The sequence below is a fragment of the Loxodonta africana genome, chromosome 11 (assembly GCF_030014295.1).
Source record: "Loxodonta africana isolate mLoxAfr1 chromosome 11, mLoxAfr1.hap2, whole genome shotgun sequence".
In the NCBI taxonomy this organism is placed as follows: Eukaryota; Metazoa; Chordata; class Mammalia; order Proboscidea; family Elephantidae; genus Loxodonta; species Loxodonta africana.
The window spans coordinates 18479875-18495949 of NC_087352.1; the positions used below are offsets into that span (position 1 = coordinate 18479875).

At 50.0% G+C, this 16075-nt stretch overlaps 1 long non-coding RNA gene across 6 annotated transcripts in view; it reads left to right on the forward strand.

Annotated features, from left to right (window-relative positions):
- LOC111749553 (uncharacterized) overlaps window positions 1-14097 on the forward strand; it is a 14856-nt gene extending 759 nt beyond the window's left edge. For 3 of the 6 annotated variants that reach the window (XR_010323365.1, XR_010323364.1, XR_010323366.1), the window contains exons 2-7: window positions 1437-3153; window positions 5664-10860; window positions 11292-11579; window positions 11733-11971; window positions 12373-12460; window positions 13827-14097. This is a non-coding gene — a long non-coding RNA (uncharacterized LOC111749553). Of the gene's footprint in view, window positions 1-5; window positions 3154-5663; window positions 10861-11291; window positions 11580-11732; window positions 11972-12372; window positions 12461-13826 lie in introns of those variants that run through there. The other 3 variants (XR_010323367.1, XR_010323362.1, XR_010323363.1) reach the window with 3 other exon arrangements.
- The last annotated feature ends 1978 nt before the right edge of the window (window positions 14098-16075 follow it).

Consider the following 16075-nt stretch of genomic DNA (forward strand, 5'->3'; position numbering starts at 1 on the left):
CGTGGACTTGCGGGTCTGAGAGAGGAGGGTGCCGGGGCTCCAGGGTCTGAGGGAGGAGGGGGCTGGAGGACATAGACTCCCGGGTCTGAGGCAGGGGGGGCCGGGTGGACCTGGGCTCCCTGGTCTGAGGGAGGAGGGACCGGGGACATGGGCTCCTGAGTCTTAGGGAGGAGGCCGGATCTGGGCCCCAGGGTCCGAGGGAGGATGTGAAGCTGTCAACTAATAGGTTTTTGGCAAGCAGAGGAACAAATTGAAGTCAGACACAGGGTTGGAAAAACAGAAAGGTTTATTAACAGCTTGTAAACTGGGAGACAGGCAGAGTCTCGTGACCTAAGGTTGCCAGCTCCCTGAACCAGGGCAGATATGCTTTTATAGGGAGTAACATACATGTGCATGAACAGTGAGGGGGAGAATCTTCAGTCTTGAGATGCTTCGGAGGTGTCCCTGACTCCTGGATCTGAATAACAAGAGTCAGGTGGCCCCAGACTCCTGGGTTGGTGTCTGAGTGAGAACTAGGTTTGGAGCTCAGCTCTGGTTTGGATGAGCTGAGCCTGAGGGCTTGGATTCTTGGTAAGTTGGGAGACCTGAGGAGTGTCTTTTAGCTGACACGATTGTAAAAATTTCTTTCAGGTGTGCAAAATGAAACTCCTCTATCCCAAACCCACTCCCCAGAGGTGGTCACCACGAGCGATTTGGTGTAGACTTTGTACCTTATGGCTCTAAATGTACGCATGGGTAGATAATGCTTTTTGCCTTCTGACATATGTCCCATAAATGAAGCAGGTAGTCATGAAAGGTTTATTAAGGGTTATTAACCATCCCATAATAGTTGTTTTTCAGAAAAGCCTACTCTTGGTACGTCTTTGTTACAATTTTACAGCACTTCACAGTGATTGGTTGAATCCCCAGGTTTTTTCTTTTCTGGCAGGTGGCAGAGGTGCAGGTGTGCTAACTACAAATCTCCCCTCTATAAGACCTTCCTGGGGTGGCAGTAGCCAGCCATCACAATTTTTTTTAGGACTGCGGGCAATATATTTAGAGCCCTGCACAAAAATTATGCAGACTGCGCACGCATCACGAGACTGAAGCTCCTCCCAACACTGATAATGCATATGTATGTCACTCCCTATAAAAGGACCAAATCTGCCCTGGTTCAGGGAGCTGGCAGCCATAGGTCATGAGACCTTGCCTGCCCCCCAGTTTGCAAACCGTGAACAAACCTTTCTGTTCTTCCAACCCTGCCTCGGGCTGGCTTCAATTCACTAGTCTGCTTGACAAGAACCTATTAGTTGACGGCTTCATAAGTAATGTTCCCACATCAGTACACACAGAACCACCTCATTCCTTCAACAGTGTCAAAGTATTCCATTGTGTGAACAGGCCATACTTTGTTTCGCTGGTCCCCTTCCTCATTTGGGTTGTTTTCTTCCCTTTAGTGGCTCCTCCTATAAACTTTGTGGCCTGAAAAGAAGAGACCTACGTTCCTCTCTAATAGGACTCGTTTCACTGGCTCCTGCCTCCAAGTAAAAGCAGAGTCTTCACTGTGGCCGCTGTGAGTTGGAATTGATTCGATGGCAATGGGTTTGGTTTGTTTTTTCACTATGGTCCACAAGGCCCTCTAAGATATGGCCCCTGTTCTCTCTGACCTCATGTCCTTCCTGTCTCTTCCTCACCGGAGCTACACTAGCACACTGTGTTTCCTGGTGTTCCTGGAACCTGTCAAGTACATTTTTTTTTTTTTCCTCTCAAGGCCTTTCCATTTCCTGGTCACTCTGCCTGGAACTCTACACATATGCCCATGGTGTTCTCCCTCCACCCTGTTTCTGTTCAGATGTCACCTTGGCATAAACGGCCCCAGATCACTGTATATAATAAACAAGGTTCCTCCTTCCTGGCCCTTTGTCCCTTATCCTCCTTTATTTGTTTTTGTGGCTCTTATCCTCTAACAAAGGAACCCTGATGGCACAGTGGTGAAGCGCTCAGCTATTAACCAAAAGGTTAGCAGTTAGAATTACTAGCTGGTCTATGGAAGAAGGATGTGGCAGTCTGTTTCCATAAAGATTTACAGCCTTTTGAAACCGTGTGGGGCAATTCTTTGTCCTATAGGGTTGCTTGTATGCTCAGCAGATAATCCGAGAAGCTGGACTATATGAAGAAGAATGGGGCATCAGGATTGGAGGAAGACTCATTAACAACGTGCATTATGCAGATGTCACGATCTTGTTTGCTGCAAGTGAAGAAGGCTTGAAGCACCTACTGATGAAGATTAAAGACCACAGCCTTCAGTATGGATTACACCTCAACATAAAACAAAAATTCTCAAAACTGGACCAATAAGCAGCATTATGATAAACGGAGAAAAGATTGAGGTTGTCAAGGATTTTGTTTTACTTGCATCCACAATTAACACTCATGGAAGCAGCAGTCAAGAAATCAAAAGACACGTTGCATTGAGCAACTCCGCTGCAAAAGACCTCTTTAAAGTGTTGAGAAGCAAAGATGTCAGCTTGAGGACTAAGGTGCACCTGACCCAAGCCATGGTGTTGTCAATCACTTCATATGCATGCGAGAGCTGGACAATGAATAAGGAAGACTGCAGAAGAATTGATGCCTTTGAATTGTGGTGTTGGCAAAGAAAATGGAATATACCATGGGTGGCCAAAAGGACGAACAAGTCTGTCTTGGAAGAAGTGCAGCCAGAATGCACCTTAGAAGCAAGGATGGCGAGACTGTTTTTCATGTACTTTAGATGTATTATCAGGAGGGATCAGTCCCTGGAGAAGGACATCATGCTTGGTAAAATAGAGGGTCAGTAAAAAAGAGAAAGACCCTGGACGAGATGGATTGGCACAGTGGCTACAACAGTGGGCTCAAGCATAGCAATAATTGTGAGGATGGTGCAGGACTGAGCAGTGTTTCATTCTGTTTTGCATAGGGTCACTATGAGTACTAACCAACTCAACGGCACCTAACAACAACAACAACAACAGGATCTCTGTGAGTCAGAATCGACTGTATGGTAATGCAGTTAGCCCTTAACATATAATATCTGTTTGTTTATAGACCTGTTTTCTGCCTCCCCTACTGAAATGTCAACTCCGTGAGAACAAGGATTTGTGTTTCATTTGATCACTGCTGTAGATCCAGTGTCTGGTACGTGGTTGCAGTTCAGCCTATGTTAACTGAATGAATTTAGGAGCCTTTGCAGGAGACAAGAGAAAAGTTCACTGTAATAACCTTTGAAGGGCATATACTATGGGTTATGTTGAGCCCTGTCTAGATTAAAGTACAATCATTATCCCACTTTAAAAATGAGGAAATTGAGACCTAGGTGGGTCAACACCTTCCCACAAGTCACAAAGCTAGTAAGTGGCAGATCTGACTCAAAACCTGGAGCGAGAGGAAGATAGATGGGAACCCCAGGTCAAGGCCCTGCAGAGGGACCTAAGCAATGATATTACTTTGTACTTAAGTTCCCTGGCCTATTCAGCAAAGAACTCTCCCTTAGCCTCAAACCATCTGCAGAAGCCTGCTACACACAACACACTTATTTTGGGGGGGGTGTGTGTTGGGGAAAAGAAAGGTACTGGTAGGAGCTGCTGGTAAGGGCAGGAGAGAAGCGTGGAAACAGGGTGAGTTTGCCTCAGGAGGGCAAATTGTTCAAGTTGCAAAAGTAAAGGATGAACCCCAAAGGGCTTGGGGAGAATCAGCTATTCAGCAAGCATTGATTGAGCACCCTCTGTGTGCCAGGAAACATTGGCCCAGCCCCTTTGCTGGTGTCTGTGCCTCAAGTCCCTTCCTCATCTATTCCTCTGCTCCACGAGGCCGGAGGGGTGGCCCCAGGGAGGGACAGCAGTTCCATAGAACACTTCCCAGGTACTGAATTAAAAGAATATTCCAGGCGAAAAATACAGATTATTTAAAAATATAGAGTATTAATTTGGGGTGGCGAGGTCAGAGGGCAATGGAAAAGGACAAGAATCTTGCTGAAAGTGGGAGTATGGAGAGCAGGGTTGTCAGGTGCTTTACGTAGAGCTGTAGAAACGGACCGGGGCTGGGGTTGTTCCCATGTCCTAAGCCCAGATGCCCTGGAATGTCAGAATGGACCAGAAATTTATGTAGTTCACATAGGAAAGGAAACCTGGGGGGAAAAAGAGCAGAAGGGGTTGAGCCAGAATTCACCAGCCCCATCCCCAACCCCAGCCCTATCCCCAAACCCAGCCTTATCTCCTACACTGTGTACAACCCTAACCCCAAGCCCAATCTCATCTCCAAACCTATCCCTGAACTCATCCTCAGTTCCATCTTCATTCCTACCTTGTCTCCAAACCCATTTCTAAATCCAACCCAGCCTCCTATTCTGTCTACACTTTCCCCAGTCTCATCTGCAAATGGAAACCTACACTCATCGCCTACACTGTCCCCAAACCCAGCCTATTTGCTACACTGTTCCCAACCCATTTCCAGACCCAAGCCCAACCTATCCCCTATGTTGTCCCTCAACCCTATCCCCAAATCCATCCCCATGCCCTACTGTGTCCCCAATCTCATCCATAAACTCATCCCCACACCTAATCCCAGGCCCATCTCTAACCTCATTTCTCTAACCCCACTCCTAATCCATCTACCACCTCAATCCTATCCCTTATCTAGCCCTGTCTGCAACTCCATCCCCATGTCAAACTCTGTCCCACTCCATCCCCATCCACATCCCTGAACCCATTTGCAAACCCACCCCCACCCTCATCCTGCATTTCCAATCAGAACACAGCCCAGACCAGTCATCAGGAAGAAGAGGATGCCAGTCCATGCCAAGTAGAAGCTGCGCCCCAGCCTGTAGGTCATGCCTTCCTGCAGGTACTCCTGGGCCTGCAGCAGGTAGAACAGGACACCCAATATCATGCTGGCCCCTGCATGAGCACAGGTGTTAGGAAGCTGAGAATCAGTTGTACGAGGACCCCTGCCCATAGTTGGGTGGCTCCCAAGCTCTTGTTGTTTATTTCTGTGCTTTTTGTAAACTCCCAGACCCTGTGCCTCTGCTCACATTCAGGAAAATGGGCTCCTGACGAGGTCACGCTAGAGGACATTGGCAGTGTGCACCTTGGTCTTTAATAGGCAATGGTAGTATCCAAAACCACAGGCTTTGGGGCCAACAGACCAGGGCTCTCATACCACCTCTGCCTCTCACCCTAGGGCAACTACTTTATTTCTCTGAGCCTTAGTTCCCTCATCTGTAAAGCCTTTTTCTTTTCACAAGCTTTCTTTAATTCATTCCGTTTGAAAAGGGCTATCACAAGGAGTGACTGAGATTGTTACAGCTCCAGGAATATGGTAAACACTCAAGATTTGGCACTGATTATTATTACTACACTGGGTCTTTAATTTTGGGCTTTTGAAGCATTGGAAGTCATTTGTGATATTTTAATTTTATTTTGAAATGAAATGAATTAAAGATAGTTTGTGAAAAGTAAAAGGTTTGTTTTTATTTCAGATGATGGAGTGCTGAGTAATTCTTTTTTGTTATTGAAAAATAATACAGGCGATTTCTCTATTAAATAAAATGGGGAAGTGGGCAGAAATTTTTTTTTTTTTTATAGAAAAATGTCTTATTTTAGATGGCATAAAACTGAGCTGTTCAATTTTTTTTTTTTTTTTTTTTAAAGAAAACCTTTGGGATCACAACAAAAAAGAAAATGACCCAACCCATCTACTGGAAAACTGAAAAACTGAGCTGTTTCCTACCATTTGTACCTTAAGAAAAAATCCACTGGGGTTGAGTCGATTCCGACTCATAGCAACTCTGTATGGAGTAGAACTACCCCATAGGTGTTCCAAGGAGCAACTGGGGGATACGAACTACAGACCTTTGGATAGGAGACTGAGCTCTTAACCACCTTGCCACCAGGGCTCCAATTTGTACATTACATTTAAAGAATTAGGAAGAGCTGTTAAACTGGATAGATATCAGTTACTAACAACTAAACAGGAACTTGAGTGTCTATTTTTGGCCTTGCCATCATGCTCCAGAAATACTCTGATGCAAGTAAAAGTTATGGTAAAGTGTTGCAAAGTATAGGAATAAAATATCCCTCTTTTTCAAATTAAAATCTTTTTTTTTTAAGGTGTGATTTGGCATATACATGGAAAATGAAGTCATTCTAGTAAAATATCAATTCAGAGTTATAAGGAGCATGATCATAGTAAGGACTTTTGCAAAGTTAAATAACTACCATGAGGTACCAACATTTCCTGATTGAATCCTCACTATGTCTCCACGTGGTAGGAAATTTTATGTCAGTCCATCCTACAGATGAGAAAACTTCAGCTCAGAAAGATTAAGTAACTTGAACAAAGTCACAGAACTGGTGGTGGTGGTGGTGTGAGGCAGGATTTGGCGTGGCATTGGGGATGGGTTTGGAACTAGAGATGGGGTTTGGTAGAGGTTGAATTTTGTTGAGTAATAAGGTTGAGGTGTTGGGGGTAGGAATGGGTTATGGTTATGGCTGGGATGAGGTTAGGTTGGTGATGGAGATGGATTGGAGATTGGGTCGAGGATAGAACTGGGAATGGGCTCGGCTGAATTTGAGGTTAAGGTTCACAGGTTATAGGGATGGGTTGTGATTGTGGATGGGAATTGAGATAGAGAAAAAGATGGGATTGGAGATGGATTGGGGTTGACTTTGAGGCTGAGTTCATAGGCAGTAGGATTGGGTTGGGTTGGGTTGAGTTTGAAGGCAGCGTTGAGAATGGTTAGGCATGGGTTGAGTTGGGTGTTGAGATTTGTGACGAGGTTAGGAATGGTAATGGGGGTGGTTTGGATCTCAGAAGGGAATGTGGATGAGTTTAAGATTTGTTGGTGATGGGGATGGAAGCTGAAGTTGAGGCTAGTATTGGGGCTGGAGATGGGGTTGGGCTGGGGGTTGAGAATTTTATTGGGATGGTTTGGAGATTGGGAGGGAGATGGGGTTAGGATTAGGTGAGGATGAGGATAGGGATGAGATTGGTGTGTGGTGGGGATGAGGTTGGGTATCGTGATGGGCACTAGATGAGCCATTCCTCGCCTTGGTCCCGAGGGAAAGATCTCAGTGCCATGCCTGTCAGGGTGCTGGCGATGAAGAGGGAGAAGTCCAGCATGGGCAGGTTGGAGCTAGTAAAGAAGATGGTGTTTAGGAGGGTGATGCAGATGCAGAAACCAGTGAGGCTGGAGATGAAGATGAAGAGCCAGGCACAGTCCAGCAAGTCTGGAAGAGTATCAAGAAGGGAGAGTATTAGGAACACCAACACTAGCCCTCAGGCTCTGACCATGGCGGAGAGGGTCACCAGTGAGGCTGGGAATGTTCTTGGGCTCCTCCCTCAGATATTTTTCATCCCCACTTTAGTAACAATGATACTGAGGTCTAAAGAAGGGTTATTGAGGCAGACAGCCCGAGCATTGAGGATACACTTTTGGGTCAGTGAGGACAGGCTCTTGGGCAATGGGAAGTGGGGTAGCATTGAGGAATGTGTGAAGGTGGGTCCCCTGGAGTGAAAAAGATAGCCACAGTGTAGTGTGTTATGGTCCTAGTTTTGTGAGGATTGTGAGGATGTGTCTCATGTAGTTGAGGATGAGCACAGGACAGTGAGGATGGTCCTTGGGGCAGTGCCATCCCAGGGCAGCGACAGCCATCGCAGGGGCAGAGGCAGGAAGGACCATCAGGTGACATAGAGGGCCATCCCAGGCCCAAGGGCAGGGAGGATCATCCTGAGGCAATGAGGACCATCTGGGAACAGGGTGGACCATCATGGGGGCAGTGAGGGCCATCCCAGGGGCAGGGAGGACCATCTGGGGTGAGGGAGGGGCTTGAGGGCCATCCTGGGGGGAGGTAGGGGAAGAGAGGGTTATGGGGGGAGAAGGGGCAGGAAGGATCATTCCAGGAAAAGGCGGAACCGTCCCCTGACAGGAGAAGAGGGTCCCTGGAACAAGGAGGAGAGATGAGTCCCAGCAATGGCAAGGATAGGGCAGGCCTTACAAGCATTCTGGTCATACTCCCGCAGGCAGGAGATGTCCAAGCACCGCACGAAGAAGATGGTGTTGATGGGGAAGGTTTGGGAGCCAGCAGGGTCCCCAGGGGGCCTCAGTGGCACCTGGAAGTGCATCCAGGGCTGGCCCAGAGAGATGAGACTGATGATCACCATGCCAGCCAGGCTCAGTGCCAGGCTCACCATGCGGCTGATCTTCTTGGCCTCATGCAGCAACCGCCAGCCAAGGGGCAGCAGTGTAAAGACGCAGCTACTCCTGCGCTGAGACCTGCAGCAGATGGTCCACTGCCAGTGTTAGCACCCAGTCTGGCAACTCAGGCCGGTCACCCCAGGTCCCGCTATAAGACCCTGCCACACTTAGTCTAGCCTTCAGACTCTATCTTCCCCACCTGATCCATCTCCCAGGCCCTGTATCCCCCAAGCCCCACCTCTAGGATTTGCTCCCTGAGATTCAGCTTCCAGGCTCCCTTGCTCCCAGGGCTAGCTTCCAGACCCTACGACATGCAAAGTCTGTCTTTAGGCTGAATCCTAAGTCCAGCCTCTATGCCATGCCCTCTCCAGGCACCGCTTCTAAGCCCTAGGTCCAGCCCAGTCTCAGATACACCAAGCCATGCTTCTAGGCCCCATCCTTTGACTGCTGCCCCTTCCCTTGAATTCTAGCCCAGTACCTGGCCTACTGCCTGGGGATCCCTGCCAACCTTGCCTCTCACCCTCTAGTCTCTCCCACAAAGGAGATGACCGAGTGGACGGTGCGGATGTTGCTGTCTGCAGGAGTTTGGAGGGGTTTGATGGTGGACAAGTTGTCTTTGGAATTCTCTTGGGAGCTCCAGATAATTGATCCGATGATTCTGGCACTGCCCTCACAGCTGGGGGTATTTGATGTGGAGATGTCGGAACTGGACTGGGCTTGTGGCAGGAGGCCTTGAGCGCTTAACTGAAGGATCTGAGTTGCTGATGAGGGGCCTTGGATGCCCCTGTAGTCCTCTTGGGTAAGTGACTGTGTTTCGGAGTTGTGTTTCGGAGCACTCTGGCCACTGAGGTGGCGAGTTTGGTACACTGACAGAGAATCTCGGTTACTGAAGCGGCGATTGTAGATGGCTGATGGGGCATCTTGGATACTGACCCGGCGATTTTGGATACTTGGCAGAAGCTCCTGGATACTGACCTGGCGACCTAGGCTAGTTGACAGAGGCTCCTGGATACTGACCCGGCGACCTAGGCTAGTTGACAGAGGTTCCTGGCTACTGACCCGGCGACCTAGGCTAGCTGGCGGAGGCTCCTGGCTACTGACCTGGCGACCTAGGCTAGCTGGCGGAGGATCCTGGCTACTGAACCGGCGACCTAGGCTAGTTGACGGAGGCTCCTGGATACTGATCCGGCGACCTAGGCTAGTTGGCGGAGGCTCCTGGCTACTGATCCGGCGACCTAGGCTAGTTGGCGGAGGCTCCTGGCTACTGATCCGGCGACCTAGGCTAGTTGGCGGAGGCTCCTGGCTACTGACCCGGCGACCTAGGCTAGTTGGAAGAGGCTCCTGGATACTGACCCGGCGACCATGGCTTGTTGGCAGAGGTTCCTGGATACTCACCCGGCGACTGTGGATAATTGGTGGAGGCTCCTGGATACTCACCCGGCGACTGTGACCAATTGGTGTAGTGTCTTGGGTACTGGTGTGGGGGCTGTTGAGAGGGGTTGGAAGGATACCTGGCTGGCTGTTCTGAGAGCCAAACTGGGGCCTCTGGGACATGAGGAGAAGCTGAGCAGGGCCAGTCCCCGATGTAGTCAACAGCCTGCCAACTGCTTCAATCCCTCTTTCCCAGCATCTCCACAGTCACCTGGAGGCTGGTTTGTCTCTCTCCAGGGTTCAAGCACAGTCCTGTGGGGTTTGGGTCTTTTTACCCCTTCTTCTGTGTGTCTTGGTCTCTTTTGCTGTCCACTGGATTCAGCCTGCAGCTGGGGGCATGGAGAGGTTCCATGACAGTTGGAGTGGTTCCAGGAGGTTGCGAAGTTGGCCCTGGGTGAGTGACCTGGAGGCTGGGTCAGGGTAAGGATTGCCTCATTAAAGGCCAGGGCAGGGTTAGTATGAAATTGGGGCTGGGGAAAGAGAAGTCAGGGCAGGGTTAGTATGGGGCCAGGGCTGGATCAAAGAGATGTCAGGGTAGGCTCAGGTGGGGGTCAGAGGATAGAGAGGGGTCAAAGTGGAGACTGAATAGGGTGATAAAGGGGTTAGGGCAGGACCAGGATGGAGTTTGGAGTTGGAGAAAAAACAAGTAGGTTTGGGGCTAGGATAAGGTTGTGGATGGGGAATGAGTTTGGCATTAGGGTTAGGGGTGGGAATGGGACGCATGTGGAGTTAGAGAAGGGGATAGGATTGTGTTTGGTGTTTAGGATGGAGAGAACATTGTGGATGGTGCTCGAGACAAAGTTAAGGTTGGTGTCTGGGTAGGAATAGAGATAAGCATGAGGCTGTGGTTGGGGTTTGGATGAGGAAGGGGAAATGGTTGGGGATAGAAATGGATTGAGAATGGGGTAACGGCAAGGGTTGGAGGAGGTTGGGGATGAGGCTGTGGTTGGGGATGGAGACTAAGAATCCAACAGAGTGATGCAGGCGGACCAGGCCCCCAGAACTCTCCTGTTTCCCAGAAGACCTGATCTCTTCCTGGGAGGAGGACCGTAAGTTCATCCTGCGGGGCTGGTCTCTAGTCTTCAGCATTGTCGCGGCCATAATGATGCTCAGTATGGGCAATGGGCGCATGGCCTACGTTGAGGGCTCCTACACGGGTTACCTGGGCTTCTGGACTGACTGCAGGAGGAACAAGTGCGCCAACGTGGGCCAAGTCACCGGTCAGTAGGAGCCTGCACAGGCTATGGGGCTCTCCTGAGGGATCTCTGGAGATTTTCAGGGGAGGAGGGTGTCTCAAAGGAGTCACTGGGGGAGTCTTTTCAGGTGTCCCTTCAGAGGATCTGATTTTTATCCTTTTGCTAATAAACCTATAATCATGAGACCAGAGCTTTCCTGATTTTGGTCTCAGTGTTCTAGCAAACTGTCAAACCGGAGTGAGCCTGTGGGAACCTCCAAGTTACCTGTCAGCTGGTCAGAAGTGAGGGTACCCTGGAGACCCTCGAGCTTGTGGGTGGCGTCTGAAGTGAGGGCAGTCTTGTGAGGAATGGGCCCTTGACCTGTGAAGTTTGGCCTAACCCTGGGCAGTTGATGTCAGAAGTCACTTTAGGGCCCTCCCCTCATGTTCCCCTACCCCATCTTCCATTCCCCCTAGCCCCCGCCAGAAAACTACCAGGTTTCCCTGAGCCATCACAGCCTAAAAGCTCAAGAAGACCCAGCTCAGCTTGTCCATGTCAGCCACAGCTTCCCACACCCGTACTTCAACTTGTGTCTTGGAGAAGGAAAGCATCACCTCAGAAGATGACCCCAGCCGTGACCTCATCCTGCCTCATCTGAAAGAGGCCACCCAGCTCACAGATGCTGCGAAGGTCCTGGACCTGCCCACCAGGGAGCTGACATGGGGAGCACTGCGCCATCTCAGGCTGAGGCAGCATCGATCCAGGTAAATGTACACCTGGGACAGAACATGCTACACGGAGCCGAGGCTCCTGGGTGTAAGGGAGGAGGATACTGGGTTCCACAACTCCTGGGTGTGAGGGAGGAGGTTCTGGAACCGTGGGAGTCCGGCTATAGCCCTGTTTCCCCTGGCCCGTAGTGTCGCTCTCAGACAATCTCAGTGTGTGGACCTCACACCTACGTCGTAACACCGAGTGTAGCAGTCCCGACACCCACATGATGACAGACTTCATGCTGTACAGTGGTAACTTGATGGTCATCCAAGACACCTGCAGAGTGAGGCTGCCCCCCCGCCCAGGATCTGCAAGGATGTAGGAGGGGACCCAGATTCTGTCTCCTGCCCAGCGTCTCAACCCCCTCTCCCACATTCCCCTCCAGGTACCACTAGCGTCTCTCTACTCCACATCATAGTCTGTCCTTTTCTCCCTTCGCCACGTACTTACTGAGCATCTACTACAGGCCTGGCACTGTCCTAGCCCCAGGGAAGACAGCAGTGAACGGGACATAGAAGTCCCTTCCTCACAGAGCTGCTGTTTTGGTGGGGGAAGACAGACATCAACAATAAACCTAACACATAAGTGATAGTGTATATCAGGAGTTGGGAAACCCTGGTGGCATAGTGGTTAAGAGCTACAGCTGCTAACCAAAAGATCAGCAGTTTGAATCCACCAGGTGCTCCTTGGAAACTCTGTGTGGGCAGTTCTAGTCTGTCCTGTAGGGTCGCTATGAGTCGGAATCAACTTGATGGCAATGGGTTTTTTTTTTTTTTTTTTTAACAGGAGTTGAGATGTGCTGTGGGGGCAGAGAGGTGAGATAGGAGAGCTGAGGGGATAAACAACCTGGTCAGGAAGAGACCTCATAGAGAAGGTGAGACTGAGTAAATACCTGGAGCAGGTGATGGGCGAGCTGTGTGGAAATCTGGGGAAAGGTTGTAGGGAACAACGAGTGCAAAGGGCCTGAGGTGGAGCGGGCCTGGTATGTCTGAAAAACAGCCAGGACCCTGTGGTTGGAGCTGAGTGATGCAGGGGGAGAGGCCAGGAGATGATGTCAGAGAAGGAAAAAAGGGGAAGATTCTGCAGGACCTCTTGGGGCACAGTGAGGACTTTCTCTTCCTCAGAATGAAATAGGAGCTGTGGGGAGGTGTTTAACCCAAGCAGAGCAGGATCTGACTTGGGTGCTAACAGCTCCCTCTGGCTGCTGTGTGGGGAACAGACTGCAGGGAGAGAGGAGTGAGGCAGGGAGCCAATGAAGGCAAATGATGATGGGGACTGTAAAAGGGGTGGTGCCAGGGACAGTGGGAGAAGGGGTCAGATTCTCCCTGTATTTGAAAGACAGCCCACAGCTTATGCTGACCGATTGTAAGTGGGGAGTCAGAGGCAGAGAGGAGTCAAGGATGATTCCAAGTTTTTGTGCTGAGCCACAGCTGAGCATCTCAAAGAAGATACCTCTGCATCGCACCCCCTGACCCGACACATGCACACACATGCCACCACCCTAAACACTCACCAGGTCCCAGTTGAGCCCAGCGGCTTCCACTATGTCTGCCCCTCTTCCACCCCAGGTTCCCCAGTTCCCTAGTCACTGGACCGTCCTTCCCCTATCCTCCCCAGTGGATCAATCCTCAAGCCTGGTCCATCCTGCCCCCTGGTGCTCTGACCATCTCCTCCTCTCCATTCCACTGCCCCAGGCTGGCCTTATTCCCACCTGGACACTCCCTGCCCAGCATTCTTCAGTCCCCCGGCCTGCAGTCTCTCTCCCCAGCCCATCCCCCACCTGACCCCAGTGGATCATTCTGCTGTCAGCACTGACCTTGCCCCTCCCCTGCTCACAGTCCTTCTGTGGCTCCTCAGTGCCCAATGGGCAGGGTGTCTAGTCATGGAAAACTTCCTAGGAGAGGTGACATCTGAGATGAGCCTTGAGGGTAGAAGGGTCGTGCAGATGGACCCTGCTTTTCCTCCCCACTGGCCTGTCTGCAGTGACTGGCCTCCTGGACCCTGTCCCTGTGCAAAAACTGGACACTGATGTGCCACCATCCCCACTGGGCAGGACTGCAGCCACTGTCCTCTGTTTTGGAATCCCTATCTTCTTCTGGAGGTGGATTCTGGAGACAATTGTCTCTTTTGCCAGAGCTGGGGAGTTACTGTCTGTGATTTCAAGCCCAGGCCTGAGAGCTAGGGGTTCATAGACATAATGGGGGTCCTTGGTGACTTTTCTCTCTCCTTCGTACTCCTAGGGTGATTCAGCGGGCCCACTGATCTGTGATGAAATGTTGCAAGATACTGTGTCAGTGGGTAACTTTCCACGTGGCATCTACAGTTTTCCCTCCATCTTCACCAAACTGATGCTGTACGTGGGGTAGATCAGAGACACCATGGCAGCCAACCTCTGAATACCCCCGCCTGCCCCCTACCCTCAGTAAAATCAAACATGCATCAATGTCTAGAAAAGTCATCTGACCTTTCTAGACATTGGGCACCTGGAAGGTTGAGACTCATCTGTTTAAGGCTAGACCCTCCCCAATCTCTCAACTCTTCATCCTGAGGTAGGGGTTCAGGGGCAGGAAGAGAAAGAAAGGGCAGAGAGAGGTGACTGTCAAATGGCAATTTCGCCCCACCCTCTCCAAGTGGACATTTGGCAGCATCTGGGGTCATTTTCTCACACAAGTTCTTTAAGGACACATGCAAGGAGCTAATGGCATGTTACTTGAAGAGACATGAAGGCAGCATGGGCATCCACCCTGGGAGAGCGGACAGTGACATGAGGCAGACGCACTCAATGGAGCATTGAACAGAGTTTGGAAGCACAGTGCACCAGACATGCACACGCCAAGGACAGACCGTAAAACACAACTGAGAATACACACAGCAACAAGGGGGGACCTTAAAATCTAGCCTCGAATGAAAAAGTCTGAAAAAGTGAGAATGTGGCATAATACCAGTACGTAAATTAAAAATAGATGCACACAAAGACTCATTCTACAAGAGCCCAATCAGAACAGATGTCCAGTAAACACACTGGTGAGTCCCTGGGTGGTGAGACAGATAAGGGCTCAGTGGCTAACGGATAGGTTGATGACTCAAGTCCACCCGGAGGCACCTCAGAAGGAAGGCCTGGCAATCTGCTTCTTAAAAATCAGTCATTGAAAACCCTGTGGAGCACTGTTCTACTCTGACACACTTGGGACCAGAATGAGTCAGGGTTGCCTTAAGGGCAGCTGGTTTAAACACTAGAAGAGTTGCCTCTGGGGAGGATGGGATTGAAGTGGGTAATGGCGACACACGGTGCAATGAGTTCCTTCGTGTGCCCTTTTGCCTTGGTTCTTTGGAAAACAGCTTGGGAGATTTTTGCCCTAAGCCCTGAGTTGTTACTTTTGCCCCAGTTCTTTGGAGAAGCAACTGGGGGTTGGGGTTCCTAGTTTGTGTTCTATTCCAGAGGATTTGTCACTTTTACTCAGGGGATTCCCCAGGTTGACTATTTCCTAGATAAACTGTAAATAACTTCATGGTTTTATGTGTTTTTTGTGGTAATTAACAAGACCTGAGTTGACTGACGTCTCACGGGTAATTGAGGATTGGTTGAACTCTGGCCTGGTGAGGGAGGGCTGGCTTTGTGACAGAAAGTATCAGGATATATAAATGGCTGAAACACAAAGTTTTTAGAGGCCTTCTGGTTGAGAGAGAGATGCTGGGTGGCAGAAAGGCAGAGCAACATGAGAGTTGAGTAGTCCTGAAGCTGCTACACTAGCTGTGAGCTGGGCCAGTTAGCAGGAGAGAGGTCGACAGTGGATAGCCTGATAGTAGAGTGGCTGACAGCAGAGAGGCCCGATGGTGGAGAGCTAATGCTAGGAGAGCAGTGGCTGAGGGCTGAGCAAGCTGCTACTCTGGCTGTGAGCTGGGCCAGTTAGCAGCAGAGAGGCCAACAATAGACAGGCCCAATAACAGAGGTCCCATGGCAGAGAGGCCTGATGGCAGAGAGCAGCTGAGAGAGCAGTCTTGGTTAGAAGCTGCCCTGCACTGATAGAAGGGAGGGATGTGCTCGACACTTTGGGGACTCTTCAGACTTTGTCTGTGTGGTTTCTGCCCTGATCCTGTGTTGTTCCTGTTACTTCCAAGTTGATCCTGATCCCGAGTTGTAGCATGTTACTTCCCTAATGAACCACATAACTGTGAGTTTGGTTTGTGAGTTCTTTGGCTGTTGCAACAAATTATCACAGGCAGCAGATAAGTAGAGAGTGCTGTGGGAGGATGGCTAGTTTCAGAAACAATGAAGAAGTAGGACGGTGGAGCTATATATGACCTCTGCCTCACAGGAATCAGCTTTGTGCTGATCCTGATTCTTATTCCTCATGAATTTAAACAATTTGTTGGTCTATATTATAGTATAACCCGAAAACCCAGTGCTGTCAAATCGATTCCCACTCATAGCGACCCTATAGGACAGAGTAGAAGTGCCCCATAGAGTTTCCAAGGAGCGCCTGGCAGA